We start from the raw sequence: 15,582 nt of genomic DNA, 5'->3' as shown, positions 1-15,582 counted from the left end.
CCCTCCTATCTCGTGGGCCCATTGGACACCTCCCGACCTCAACTCCAACTCCATATATACCGTCTCGCAGAGAAAAAAATCAAGGAGAAAGTTTCATCGTGTTTTACGACACGGAGCCGCCGCCAAGCCCTAATCTCTCTTGGGAGGGCTGATCTGGAGTCCGTTCGGGGCTCCGGAGAGGGGGATTCGTCGCCGTCGTCATCATCAACCATCCTCCATCACCAATTTCATGATGCTCACCGCCATGCATGAGTAACTCCATCGTAGGCTTGCTGGACGGTGATGGGTTGGATGAGATTTACCATGTAATTAAGTTAGTTTTGTTAGGGTTTGATCCCTAGTATCCACTATGTTCTGAGATTGATGTTTCTATGACTTTGCTATGCTTAATGCTTGTCACTAGGGCCCGAGTGCCATGATTTCAGATCTGAACCTATTATGTTTTCATGAATATATGTGTGTTCTTGATCCTATCTTGCAAGTCTACAGTCACCTATTATGTGTTATGATCCGACAACCCCGAAGTGACAATAATCGGGATACTTCTCGGTGATGACCGTAGTTTGAGGAGTTCATGTATTCACTATGTGCTAATGCTTTGTTCCGGTTCTCTATTAAAAGGAGACCTTAATATCCCTTAGTTTCCGTAAGGACCCCGCTGAACACGGGAGGGTAGGACAAAAGATGTCATGCAAGTTCTTTTCCATAAGCACATATGACTATTTACAGAATACATGCCTACATTACATTGATGAACTGGAGCTAGTTCTATATCACCCTATGTTATAACTATTGCATGAAGAATCGCATCCGGCATAATTATCCATCACTGATCCATTGCCTATGAGCTTTTCATATATTGTTCTTCGCTTATTTACTTTTCCGTTGCTACTGTTACAACTACTACAAAAACCCAAAAACATTTACCTTTACTTTTGCTACTGTTACCTTTGTTATCATACCACTTTTGCTACTAAACACTTTGTTGCAGATACTAAGTTATCCAGGTGTGGTTGAATTGACAACTCAACTGCTAATACTCAAGAATATTCTTTGGCTCCCCTTGTGTCGAATCAATAAATTTGGGTTGAATACTCTACCCTCGAAAGTTGTTGCGATCCCCTATACTTGTGGGTTATCAAGACTAATTTGCGGCGCCGTTGCTGGGGAGCATAGCTCTATTCTCTGAGTAATTGGGATTTATATCTGTTGATCACTATGAAGAACTTGAAAGACGATCAAACTACTATTTTTCCCTCAACTACGAGGGGAGGTAAGGAACTGCCATCTAGCTCTGCACTAGATTCTCCTTCCGTTATTAGTAGGCTTGCAACACCTAAACCTGCTACTGCTATGAATTCTGATATATCGCATGTTATTGATGATGCCACTTCTATTATGAATGATGAAACTACTTCTGTGCGTGATACTACTGTGCCACTAGGTGAATTTCTAGATGAACAACTTGCTAGATTTAGGGGGAATGAAAATATTGAAGAACCTATTATTGATGATAGTGATGATGAAGGTCCCCCCAATGATGATGTTTTACATGTTGTTCCTAAGGTTTATGTTATGCATGAAATAGCTGCTATGGAAATTCTTGCTTGCAATGATAGAAATGATCTTAAGAAATTATTAGCTAAATGGAAGCAGTAGTCTCTTAATGCTAGAATGAATCCCGATCCTACTTTTGCTACTTCACCTATCTGTGTTACTGATAAGGATTATGAATTCTCTGTTGATCCTGATATTATTACTTTAGTTGAATCTGATCCTTTTTATGGCCTTGAATCTGAAACTATTGTGGCACATCTTACCAAGTTGAATGATATAGCCACCCTATTTACTAATGATGAGAAGTATCGCTATTTATATATCCTTAGGATATTTCCGTTCTCATTAAAGGGTGATGCTAAGACTTGGTATAATTCTCTTGCTCCTGGTTGTGTGCGTAGTCCCCAGGATATGATTTATTACTTCTCTGCTAAATATTTTCCTGCTCATAAGAAACAAGCTGCCTTGCGGGAAATATATATTTTTGTGCAAATCAAAGAAGAGAGTCTCCCACAAGCTTGGGGGAGGCTTCTCCGGTTACTTAATGCTTACCTGATCATCCATTAAAGAAAAATGAAATACTTGATATCTTTTATAATGGACTAACCGATGCTTCCAAGGACTACTTGGATAGTTGGGCTGGTTGTGTTTTCAGGGAAAGAACAGTCGACGAAGCTGAAATATTATTGAATAATATGTTGACTAATGAAAATAATTGGACTCTTCCCGAGCCAGTTCCTGAAGTAATTCCTGAACCAATTGAGCCAACTCCTGAGTTCCTAAACCCACTCCGAAGAAGAGAGGTGTTTTATTTCTCAGTCCTGAAGATATCCAAGAGGCAAATAAATCAATGAAAGAAAAAGGTATTAAAGCTGAAGATGTTAAGAATTTACCTCCTATGGAAGAAATACATGGTCTTAATTTACCGCCTGAAGAACCACATTGTCTTGATAACCCGACACAGGTAGTAAAGGTAAATTCTCTCTATAGATATGATAAAGTTGAAGTACCCTCTACTAAATTTCATAGCCCATGCTTAGATGAAGTTGATGACATTATGGCTAGACAAGAAAGTTTTAATGCTTATGTTGGTAGAGAGTTAAAGAATAATGCTTTCGAGATAGGACGCGTAGGTGATAATCTGGCAGAGTTAAAGATGAACTTCACCGCGTTAGCAAATATGCTTCTATGGTTGCTACCCAAGCTGAGCAAGTACTTAAAGCTCAAAATGATTTGCTTGAGGAATTAAATAATAAAAATGACTTTGTTGTTAGAGTGGCTACTAGAACTGGTAGAATGACTCAGGAACCTTTGTATCCTGAAGGCCACCCTAAGAGAATCAAGCAAGATTATCAGAGAAATAATTTAGAGGCACCTAGTTCTTCTAAAAAGAAGAAAAAGAAAAATGATAGAACTTTGCATGATTCTAGTGAACCTACTGTAGACACACTTGAGAATCCCAACGATATTTCTATTTCAGATGCTGAAACACAATCAGGTGATGAACATGAACCTAGTGATAATGTTAATGATAATGTTCATGTTGATGCTCAACCTAGCAAAGACAATGATGTAGAGATTGAACCTGCTGTTGATCTTGATAACCCACAATCAAAGAATCAACGTTATGATAAGAGAGATTTTGTTGCTAGGAAGCACGGTAAAGAAAGAGAACCATGGGTTCAGAAACCCATGCCCTTTCCTCCCAAACCATCCAAGTCAAAGGATGATGAGGATTTTGAGCGCTTTGCTGAAATGATTAGACCTATTTTCTTACGTATGCGCTTAACTGATATGCTTAAAGTAAATCCTTATGCTAAGTATATGAAGGATATCATCACAAATAAAAGAAAGATACCGGAAGCTGAAATTTCCACCATGCTTGCTAATTAAACTTTTAAGGGTGGAATACCAAAGAAACTTGGAGATCCGGGTGTTCCAACTATACCATGCTCTATTAAAAGAAATTATGTTAGAACTGCTTTATGTGATCTTGGAGCCGGTGTTAGTGTTATGCCTCTCTTTATATCGTAGACTTGAATTGAATAAGTTGACACCTACTGAAATATCTTTGCAAATGGCCGATAAATCAACTGCTATACCTGTCGGTATTTGTGAGGATGTGCCTGTTGTCGTTGCAAATGTCACCATCTTAACGGACTTTGTTATTCTTGATATTCCTGAGGATGATAGTATGTCTATTATCCTTGGTAGACCTTTTCTTAATACTGCAGAGGCTGTTATTGATTGCAACAAAGGCAATGTCACTTTTCATGTTAATGGTAATGAGCATACGATACACTTTCCGAGGAAACAATCTCAAGTTCATAGCATCAATTCTATTGAAAAAGTTCCAACTATCATTTTTGGAGGTTTTGAATTTCCTCTCCCTACTGTCAAGAAAAAGTATGATATTCTTATTGTTGGGGATTTTCATATCCCCGTTGAGGTAACTTAGTGTTATTCAAAATTTCTCCGGTTCCGTGTTATTCGGAATGAGTTTGTTAACAAGACTTGATCAACCTTGTTAGTGGATTCATTTTGATGATCATGAGATGGATGAAACTAGAAGGCACAACCTTCTGTACCCTCTTTTTACTTTCTGATATTTAGAATAAATAAAGCAAAAATAGTATTATCCGTCTGTTTTCTGAATTATCCGTGCATTAAAAAAATAGTCCAAAAATAAAAGTGCTCCAAATGCCCTGCAAATTTAGTATGATTTTTTCTGGAATATTTGAGGATTTTAGGCACTGAAAACACTGCAAGAGGGGCAAGCACCAGGCCACGAGAGAGGAGGGCGCGCCCCCCTGTAGGGCGCGCCCCCTGTCTCGTGGGCCCCTGGTGGGTCCCCTCCACTTATGCCAGCACCCACACACTTCATCTTCTACCCAAAAAAAAATCCCCATCTAGCTCAAGCCCGAGTTGTAGCTCATTTTGCTGCGATTTTTGATCTCTTAGCTCAAAGCTCCATTCGCAAAACTGCTTTGGGAGATAGTGTCTTGGTATGTGACTCCTCCATTGGTCCAAATAGTTTTTGTTCTAGTGCTTTATTCATTGCAAATTTTTGTTGCATAGCTGACCATGTTCTTGAGCTTGCATGTTAAATTTTTGAGGTCCCAAGCAATTTCAATGCATGATATAGGCTCTAGGCACTTGTAGGAGTAGTTGCTATCTATCTTGTTTAGTTTTATTCACTTTTATTTTGAAGTTACTAAAATTTCAGAAATTTTAAGAAAATGTTAAGGAGGTTCTTTAAAGGCTCTTCTACCCAAAGCTCTAAGGAAAAACAAGACAAAGAGAAGGAAAAACCCAAGTATAATCTTCCTCGTTTAGCGGAAGTACGATCATGTGAATGGTCGTGTGAGGATTTCTTGAAAGAAGCCGGAATTCATGAAGACTTTTATGCTTTAATCGGGACTACAGGCCTCACCGGTTTCATGAACGACCGAATCGATCATTATCTCTTACTTACCAATACTTTCGTGCAAAATTTTTATTATTATCCTAAGAAGTCACCGCCTGCAGTATCATTTCATTTATATGATGAATTCAGAGAAATGTCTTTACGTGATTTTTGCGTGGTGTGTAGGATACCTTATGAGGGAGAATTAGAGGAACCCATCGTGAAGATGTGGATGGTTTCGTTAAAACTATTGTTGTAGAAGAGCCAAAGAAGGGCTCTGAGGCAAAAGTCTCTAGCATACACTTTCCTGTTTTACGCTACTTTGCCATATTTGCTAGTAGATGCTTGATTGGTCGTGGGAATAGTGGAAACTTCAGCGTTCCAGATATTATTATTCTTCAACATGCTTTGCTGGGAGACAATACTTTTAGTATGGGTGTCGTCGTTGCTAAACGGCTAGCCCTGAATCGTACAAAAGGCCCCATATTTGGAGGTATCTATGCTGCACGTCTTGCTGAACATTTTCAGATACCCATTAGGCACCTTGAGGAGGAGGAGACAAAATTACCTCCTCACATTTTAGATTACAAGAGCATGGTAGCACACAAGTTTATTGTTGACAACGAAGAGAAGATGCTCTTGTACAGACTTAGATTCAATAAGAAACACTTTGAGTTTATTATTTTGCCTGCACCTCTGTTATTTGACTTGCTTGCAGAAAATCGCCTTGTTACGCCGGAAGCGGCGAACAACCATCTAGCCCAAGCTTTTACTCCGGAACCTGAACCTGAGCCGGAACCTGAATTGGACCCTTATCGTGCATCATCTGTTCAGTGGGATCCGGAGATGACCAGCCAGTGGTATCCTGATTACACCTCCCACTACACCGGGAGAGTAGCGGCGGTCCTTGGTATTAGACCAACTTAGGCCAAAAGCCTAAGCTTGGGGGAGTACGTATTTCTCACCGACTTTACATTCATGTTGACACACTAGTCGTCAGTGCTCATACTCTTTCATTGTATTATCCATGTTAGTTTAAATTTCTTTTTCTAGTTTTCTTCTTGTGTGTTTGATAAACCTTAAGAAAAACCAAAAAAATTTAGTTAGTTTAATTTTCATTGCTTGTAGAAGAAATTAAAATGAAAACCCAAAAAGATTTCTCGTTCTTCTTTTCCTTGTTGGGAGCTTTCCCGTGTAAATAGTTTTATTTTCTTTTCTTTCTTTTGGGGGTCGAGAAGACTATATTGAAAATGCTTCGTGGCTCTTATATGCATGATTGTTTATTTAATTTAGAGCCCATATTACTTGTCTTCTCTCTTGAGTTGAATGCTTGCAGATTCCAGCTTAGTCCAATGCACATGCACTCTTATTATTATACACATCTTTCGGTCGTGCGAGTGAAAGGCAATAATGATGATATATGATGGACTTATTGGGATGAGAAAAGATGGTATGAACTCGACCTCTCTTGTTTTTGTAAATATGATGATTCATCGTTCCCCAGTCAGCTATTATGAAGTAAACATATTTGCAATGACATTTAGAGATTATAGTTGCTTGTGCCATGCTTGATTAGCTATGAGTTATAATGGTTTACCTTGCGTGCCAACATGCTATTAGAAGTGATTATGATGTGGTATGATGGGATGGTATCCTCCTTTAAATGAATTGAGTGACTAGACTTGGCACATGTTCATGCATGTAGTTGAATCAAATCAACATAGCCTTCATGATATTTATGTTCATGGTAGATTATATCCTACTCATGCTTGTACTCGGTGTAAATTAATTTTAATGCATGTTTACGACTGTTGTCGCTCTCTCAGTTGGTCTCTTCCCAGTCTTTTGCTAGCCTTCACCTATACTAAGCGGGAATACTGCTTCTGCATCCAAACTCCTTAAACCCCAAAGTTGTTCCATATGGGTCCACTATACCTTCCTATATGCGGTATTTACTTGCCATTCCAAGTAAATTTGTATGTGCCAAACTCTAAACCTTCAAATGAAATTCTGTTTTGTATGCTCGAGCAGCTCATGTTTCAACTAGGACTGCCTATATCTTCCATGCTAGGTGGGTTATTCTCACGAGGAGTGGACTCCGCTCCTCATTCACGAGAAAGGGCCGGTAACCGGGATGCCCAATCCCATGATCCAAAATGATCAAAGCAAATCAAAATAATTAAACAAAACTCCCCCAGAGTTGTTGTATGTTGGAGGCACTCGTTGTTTCGAGCAAGCCATGGATTGATGCTTGTTGGTGGTTGGGGGAGTATAAACCTTTATCATTTTGTTTGGGAACTGCCTATAATGCATGTAGTATGGAAGATACAGCCATCTCATAGTTGTTGCGTTGACAGCAAAAGTATGCCGCTCAAAATGTTATTCAATCTCTATTTTAAAATCGAGCTCTGGCACCTCTACAAATCCCTGCTTCCCTCTGCGAAGGGCCTATCTATTTACTTTTATGTTGAGTCATCACCCTTCTTATTAAAAAGTACCCGCTGGAGAGCACACTGTCATTTGCATTCATTATTATTGGTTTATATTGGGTATGACGTGACTGGATCTCTTTTACCATGAATTACAATGTTTAGTCAGTCCTTGATCTTTAAAGGTGCTCTGCATTTATGTTTTGCGGTCTCAGAAAGGGCTAGCGAGATAACATTTTGTTATATCATGTTATGATTATTTTGAGAAAGTGTTGTCATCCGAGTTTTATTATTATGGCTCGCTAGCTGATTATGTTATTGATATGAGTAATTGTGAGACCTATGTGTTATTGTTAGCATGGTTAGTTCATAATATTTCCTGAAACTTGAATGCTGGCTTTTCATGTTACAACAACAAGAGCAAACAGAGTTTGTAAAAGTTTTTCTTTATCACTTTCAGTTTATCAACTGAATTGCTTGAGGACAAGCAAAGGTTTAAGCTTGGGGGAGTTGATATGTCTCCAACGTATCTACTTTTCCAAACACGTTTGCCCTTGTTTTGGACTCTAACTTGCATGATTTGAATGAAACTAACCCGGACTGACGCTGTTTTCAGCAGAACTACCATGATGTTGTTTCATGTGTAGAAAAGAAAAGTTCTCGGAATGTCCTGGAAATCCACGGAGGCACTTTTCAGAATTAATAAGAATTTTTGCGGAAAGAATGAAGGCCAGGGGCCCACGGGCTGTCCACGAGACAGGCCCCCCCCCCCTAGGGCGCGCCCTGCTATCTCATGGGCCCCCTGGACACCTCCCGACTCAACTCCAACTCCATATATACCATCGTGGGGAGCAAAAAATCAAGGAGAAAGTTTCATCGCGTTTTACGACATGGAGCCGCCGCCAAGCCCTAATCTCTCTCGGGAGGGCTGATCTGGAGTCCGTTCGGGGCTCCGGAGAGGGGGATTCATCGCCGTCGTCATCATCAACCATCCTCCATCACCAATTTCATGATGCTCACCATCGTGCGTGAGTAATTCCATCGTAGGCTTGCTGGACGGTGATGGGTTGGATGAGATTTACCATGTAATTAAGTTAGTTTTGTTTGGGTTTGATCCCTAGTATCCACTATGTTCTGAGATTGATGTTGCTATGACTTTGCTATGCTTAATGCTTGTCACTAGGGCCCGAGTGCCATGATTTCAGATCTAAACCTATTATGTTTTCATGAATATAAGTGTGTTCTTGATCCTATCTTGCAAGTCTATAGGCACCTATTATGTGTTATGATCCGACAACCCCGAAGTGACAATAATCGGGATACTTGTCGGTGATGACCGTAGTTTGAGGAGTTCATGTATTCACTATGTGCTAATGCTTTGTTCCGGTTCTCTATTAAAAGGAGGCCTTAATATCCCTTAGTTTCCGTAAGGACCCTGCTGAACACGGGAGGGTAGGACAAAAGATGTCATGCAAGTTCTTTTCCATAAGCACGTATGACTATTTACAGAATACATGCCTACATTACATTGATGAACTGGAGCTAGTTCTATATCACCCTATGTTATAACTATTGCATGAGGAATCACATCCGGCATAATTATCCATCACTGATCCATTGCCTACGAGCTTTTCATATATTGTTCTTCGCTTATTTACTTTTCCGTTGCTACTGTTACAACTACTACAAAAACCCAAAAACATTTACCTTTACTTTTGCTACCGTTACCTTTATTATCATACCACTTTTGCTACTAAACACTTTGCTGCAGATACTAAGTTATCCAGGTGTGGTTGAATTGACAACTCAACTGCTAATACTCAAGAATATTCTTTGGCTCTCGTTGTGTCGAATCAATAAATTTGGGTTGAATACTCTACCCTCGAAAGCTGTTGCGATCCCCTATACTTGTGGGTTATCAATGAACCACGATGTCAAGGATTCAAGCAATCCCGTATAAAATTCCCTTTGTCAATCGGTATGTTACTTGCCCGAGATTCGATCATCGGTATCCCAATACCTCGTTCAATCTCGTTACCGGCAAGTCTCTTTACTCGTTCCGTAATGCATGATCCCGTGACTAACTACTTAGTCACATTGAGCTCATTATGATGATGCATTACCGAGTGGGCCCGGAGATACCTCTCCATCATACAGAGTGAAAAATCCCAGTCTCAATTTGTGCCAACCCAACAGACACTTTCGGAGATACCTGTAGTGCACCTTTATAGACACCCAGTTACGTTGTGATGTTTGGTACACCCAAAGCACTCCTACGGTATCCTGGAGTTACACAATCTCATGGTCTAAAGAAATGATACTTGACATTAGAAAATCTCTTAGCAAACGAACTACACGATCTTGTGCTATGCTTAGGATTAGGTCTTGTCCATCACATCATTCTCCTAATGATGTGATCCCGTTATCAATGACATCCAATGTCCATGGTCAGGAAACCATAACCATCTATTGATCAACGAGCTAGTCAACTAGAGGCTCACCAGGGACATGTTGTGGTCTATGTATTCACACATGTATTACGGTTTCCAGCTAATACAATTATAGCATGAACAATAGATAATTATCATGAACAAGGAAATACAATAATAACCATTTTATTATTGCCTCTAGGGCATATTTCCAACAGTCTCCCACTTGCACTAGAGTCAATAATCTAGTTCACATCACTATGTGATTGTAATGAATCCAACACCCAATGGGTTTGTTCATATCTCGCTTGTGAGAGAGGTTATTAGTCAATGGGTCTGAATCTTTCAGATCCGTGTGTGCTTTACAAATCTCTATGTCATCTCCTAGATGCAGGTACCACACGCTATTTGGAACTATTCCAAATAACTGCTCTACTATACGAATCTAGTTTACTACTCAGAGTCATCCGGATTAGTGTCAAAGTATGCATCGGTGTAACCCTTTACGACGAACTCTTTTACCACCTCCATTATCGTGAAAATTCCTTAGTCCACTAGTTACTAAGAATAACCTTGACCACTGTGCTATGATCCATTCCTGGATCACACTTGTACCCCTTGACTGACTCATGGGAAGGCACACTTCAGGTGCGGTACACAACATAGCTTATTGTGGAGCCTACGTCTAAAGCATAGGGGACGACCTTCGTCCTTTCTCTCTTCTGCCATGGTCAGGTCTTGAGTCTTACTCAATACTCACACCTTACAGCCAAGAACTCCTTCTTTGCCGATCTATTTTGAACTCCTTCAAAATCTTCTCACGGTATGTGTTCATTTGAAAGTACTATTAAGCATTTTGATCTATCTTATAGATCTTGATGCTCATTGTTCAAGTAGCCTAATCCAGGTTTTCCATTGAAAAACACTTTTCAAATAACCCTCTGTGCTTTCTAGAAATTCTATAGCATTTCTGATCAACAATATGTTAACAACATATACTCATCAAAAATGATATAGTGCTCCCACTCACTTCTTTGGAAATACAAGTTTCTCATAAACTTTGTATAAACCCAAAATCTTTGATCATCTCATCAAAGCATATATTCCAACTCCGAGATGCTTACTCCAGTCCTTAGAAGGATTACTTGAGCTTTGCATACTTTTTAGCATTTTTCAGGATTGACAAAACCTTCTGGTTGTATCACATACAACCTTTCCTCAAGAAAATCGTCGAGGAAACAATGTTTTGACATCTTATCTGCAAGATTTCATAAATAATGCAGTAACTGCTAATATAATTTGAACAGACTCTTAGCATCGCTACGAGTGAGAAAGTCTCATCATAGTCAACTCCTTGAACTTGTCGGAAAACATCCTAGCGACAAGTCGAGCTTTCTTAATGGTGACACTTACCATCATTGTTTGTCTTCCTTTTAAAATCCATCTGTACTCAACAGCCTTACGACCATCGAGTAGTTCTTCCAAAGTCTATACTTTGTTTTTATACATGGATCCTCTCTCGGATTTTATGGCCTCGAGCCATTCGTCAGAATCCGGGCCCACCATTGCTTCTCCATAGCTCGTAGGTTCATTGTTGTCTAGCAACATGACCTCTAAGACATGATTACATACCACTCTAAAGTAGTACGCATCCTTGTCGACCTATGAGGTTTGGTAGTGACTTGATCTGAAGTTTCACGATCACTATCATCAGCTTCCACTTCAATTGGTGTAGGGGCCATAGGAATAACTTCCTGTGCCCTGCTACACACTAGTTGAACTGATGGTTCAATAACCTCATCAAGTCTCCACCATCCTCCCACTCAATTCTTTCAAGAGAAACTTTTCCTTGAGAAAGGACCTGATTCTAGAAACAATCCCTGTTGCTTCCGGAACTGAGATAGGAGGTATACCCAACTGTTTTGGGTGTCCTATGAAGATGCATTTATCCGCTTTGGGTTTGAGTTTATCAGCCTGAAACTTTTTCACATAAGCGTCGCAGCCCCAAACTTTTAAGAAACGACAACTTAGGTTTCTCCAAACCATAGTTCATACGGTGTCGTCTCAACGGAATTGCGTGGTACCCTATTTAAAGTGAATGCGATTGTCTCTAATGCCTAACCTATAAACAGTAGTGGTAATTCGATAAGAGACATCATGGTATGCACCATATGCAATAGGGTGCAGTTATGATGTTCGAACACACCATCACACTATGGTGTTCTAGGCGGTATTAATTGTGAAACAATTTCCACAATGTCTTAATTGTGTGCCAAACTTGTAACTCAGATATTCATCTCTATGATCATATCATAGACATTTTATCCTCTTGTTACGACGATCTTCAACTTCACTCCGAAATTACTTAAACCTTTCAATAATTCAGATTTGTGTTTCATCAAGTCAATATACTCAGAATCTACTCAAATCATCTGTGAGGTAAGAACATAACGATATCCACTGCGTGCCTCAGCACTCATTAGGCTGCACACATAAAAATGTATTACTTCCAACAAGTTGCTTTCTTGTTCCATCGTACTGAAACCGAGGCTTTTCAGTCATCTTCCCATGTGGTATGATTTGCATGTCTCAAGTGATTCAAAATCAAGTGAGTCCAAATGATCCATCTGCATGGAGTTTCTTCATGCGTATACACCAATAGACATGGTTCGCATGTCTCAATCTTTTCAAAACGAGTGAGTCCAAAGATCCATCAACATGGAGCTTCTTCAGGCATTTTATACCAATATGACTCAAATGGTAGTGCCACAAGTATGTGGTACTATCACTATCTTATATCTTTTGGCATGAACATGTGTATCACTACGATCGAGATTCAATAAACCATTCATTTTAGGTGCAAGACCATTAAAGGTATTATTCAAATAAACAGAGTAACTATTATTCTCCTTAAATGAATGACCGTATTGCGATAGACATAATCCAATCATGTCTATGCTCAACGCAAACACCAAATAACAATTATTTAGGTTTAACACCAATCTCGATGGTAGAGGGAGTATGCGATGCTTGATCACATCAAGCTTGGAAACACTTCCAACACATATCGTCATATCACCTTTAGCTAGTCTCCGTTTATTCCGCAGCTTTTATTTCGAGTTACCAACACTTAGCAACCGAACTGGTATCTAATACCTTGGTGCTACTAGGAGTACTAGTAAAGTACACATTAATATAATGTATATCCAATATACTTCTATCGACCTTGCCAGCCTTCTGATCTACCAAGTATCTAGGGTAGTCCTGCTTCAGTGACCGTTCCCCTCATTACAGAAGCACTTAGTCTCGGGTTTGGTTTCAACCTTGGGTTTCTTCACTAGAGCAGCAACTGATTTGCCATTTCATGAAGTATCCCTTCTTGCCTTTGCCCTTCTTGAAACTAGTGGTTTCACTAACCATCAACAATTGATGCTCCTTCTTGATTTCTACTTTCGCGGCGTCAAACATCGCGAATATTTCAAGGATCATCATATCTATCCCTGTTATGTTATAGGTCATCACGAAGCTCTAGCAGCTTGGTGGCAATGACTTTGGATAAACATCACTATCTCATCTGGAAGATTAACTCCTACTCGATTCAAGTGATTGTTATACTCAGAAAATCTGAGCACAGGCTCAACGATTGAGCTTTTCTCCCTTAGTTTGCAGGCTAAGAAACTCGTCAGAGGTCTTATACCTCTTGACGTGGGCACGAGCCTGAAATCCTAATTTCTGCCCTCGAAACATCTCATATGTTCCGCAATGTTTCGAAATCATCTTCGGTGCCTCAATTCTAAACCGTTTAACATTACTGAACTATCACGTAGTTATCAAAACGTGTATGTCAGATGTTTGCAACATCCACAGACGATGTTCGAGGTTCAGCACACCGAGTGGTGCATTAAGGACATAAGCCTTCTACGCAACAATGAGGACAATCCTCAGTTTACGGACCCAGTCCGCATAATTGCTACTATCAACTTTCAACTAAATTTTCTCTAGGAACATATCTAAAATAGTAGAACTAAAGCGCGAGCTACGATATAACTTGCAAAAACCTTTTGACTATGTTCAGGATAATTAAGTTCATCTTATGAACTCCCACTCAAATAGACATCCCTCTAGTCATCTAAGTGATACATGATCCGAGTCAACTAGGCCGTGTCCGATCATCACGTGAGACGGACTAGTCATCACCGGTGAACATCTTCATGTTGATCGTATCCACTATATGACTCATGTTAGACCATTCAGTCTCTTGTGTTCCGAGGCCATGTCTGTACATGCTAGGCTCGTCAAGTCAACCTAAGTGTTTCGCGTGTGTAAATCTGGCTTACACCCGTTGTATGTGAACGTTAGAATCTATCACACCCGATCATCACGTGGTGCTTCCAAACAACGAACTTTCGCAACGGTGCACAGTTAGGGGGAACACTTTCTTGAAATTATTATGAGGGATCATCTTATTTACTACCGTCGTTCTAAGCAAATAAGATGCATAAACATGATAAACATCACATGCAATCAAATAGTGACATGATATGGCCAATATCATTTTGCTCCTTTTGATCTCCATCTTCGGGGCTCCATGATCATCCTCGTCACCGGCATGACACCATGATCTCCATCATCATGATCTCCATCATCGTGTCTCCATGAAGTTGTCTCGCCAACTATTACTTCTACTACTATGGCTAACGGTTTAGCGATGAAGTAAAGTTACATGGCGTTATTCAGTGACACGCAGGTCATACAATAAATAAAGACAACTCCTATGGCTCCTGCCGGTTGTCATACTCATCGACATGTAAGTCGTGGTTCCTATTACAAGAATAATGATCAATCTCATACATAACATATATTTCATTCATCACATCCTTCTTGGCCATATCACATCACACGGCATATGCTGCAAAAACAAGTCAGACATCCTCTAATTGTTGTTGCAAGTTTTTACGTGGCTGCTACGGGTTTCTAGCAAGAACGTTTCTTACCTACACCAAAACCACAACATGATATGCCAATTGCTATTTACCCTTCATAAGGACCCTTTTCATCGAATCCGATCCGACTAAAGTGGGAGAGACTAGCACCCGCTAGCCACCTTATGCAACAAGTGCATGTCAGTCGGTGGAACCTGTCTCATGTAAGTGTACGTGTAAGGTCGGTCCGGGCCACTTCATCCCACAATACCGTCGAAACAAGATAGGACTAGTAACGGTAAGCATATTGAACAAAATCAACGCCCACAACAACTTGTGTTCTACTTGGGCAAAGAATCTACGCAATACACCTAGCTCCGATACCACTGTTGGGGAATGTAGAAGAAATTCAAAATTTTCTATGCATCACCAAGATCAATCTATGGAGATACTAGCAATGAGAGAGAGGGGAGTGCATCTTCATACCCTTGAAGATCGCGATGCGAAAGTGTTACAGGAACGCGGTCGGTGGAGTCGTTCATAAAGCAATTTAGATCGCGGCCGAATCCGATCTAAGCACCGAAGAACGGTGCCTCCGCATTCAACACACGTGCAGCCCGGTGATGTCTCCTGTGCCTTGATCCAGTAAGGAGAGAGGGAGAGGTTGGGGAAGACTCCGTCCAGCAGCAGCACAACGGCGTGGTGGTGATGGAGGAGCGTGGCACTCCAGCAGGGCTTCGCCAAGCACTGCGAGAAACGAGGAGGGAGAGGGGCAGGGCTGCACCAGGAGAGAGGGAAACTCATGATCTTGGCAGCCCCCCAAACCCCCACTATATATA

Source organism: Triticum aestivum, chromosome 3B (assembly GCF_018294505.1).
Source record: "Triticum aestivum cultivar Chinese Spring chromosome 3B, IWGSC CS RefSeq v2.1, whole genome shotgun sequence".
NCBI lineage: Eukaryota > Viridiplantae > Streptophyta > Magnoliopsida > Poales > Poaceae > Triticum > Triticum aestivum.
This window is presented reverse-complemented; position numbering follows the sequence as displayed.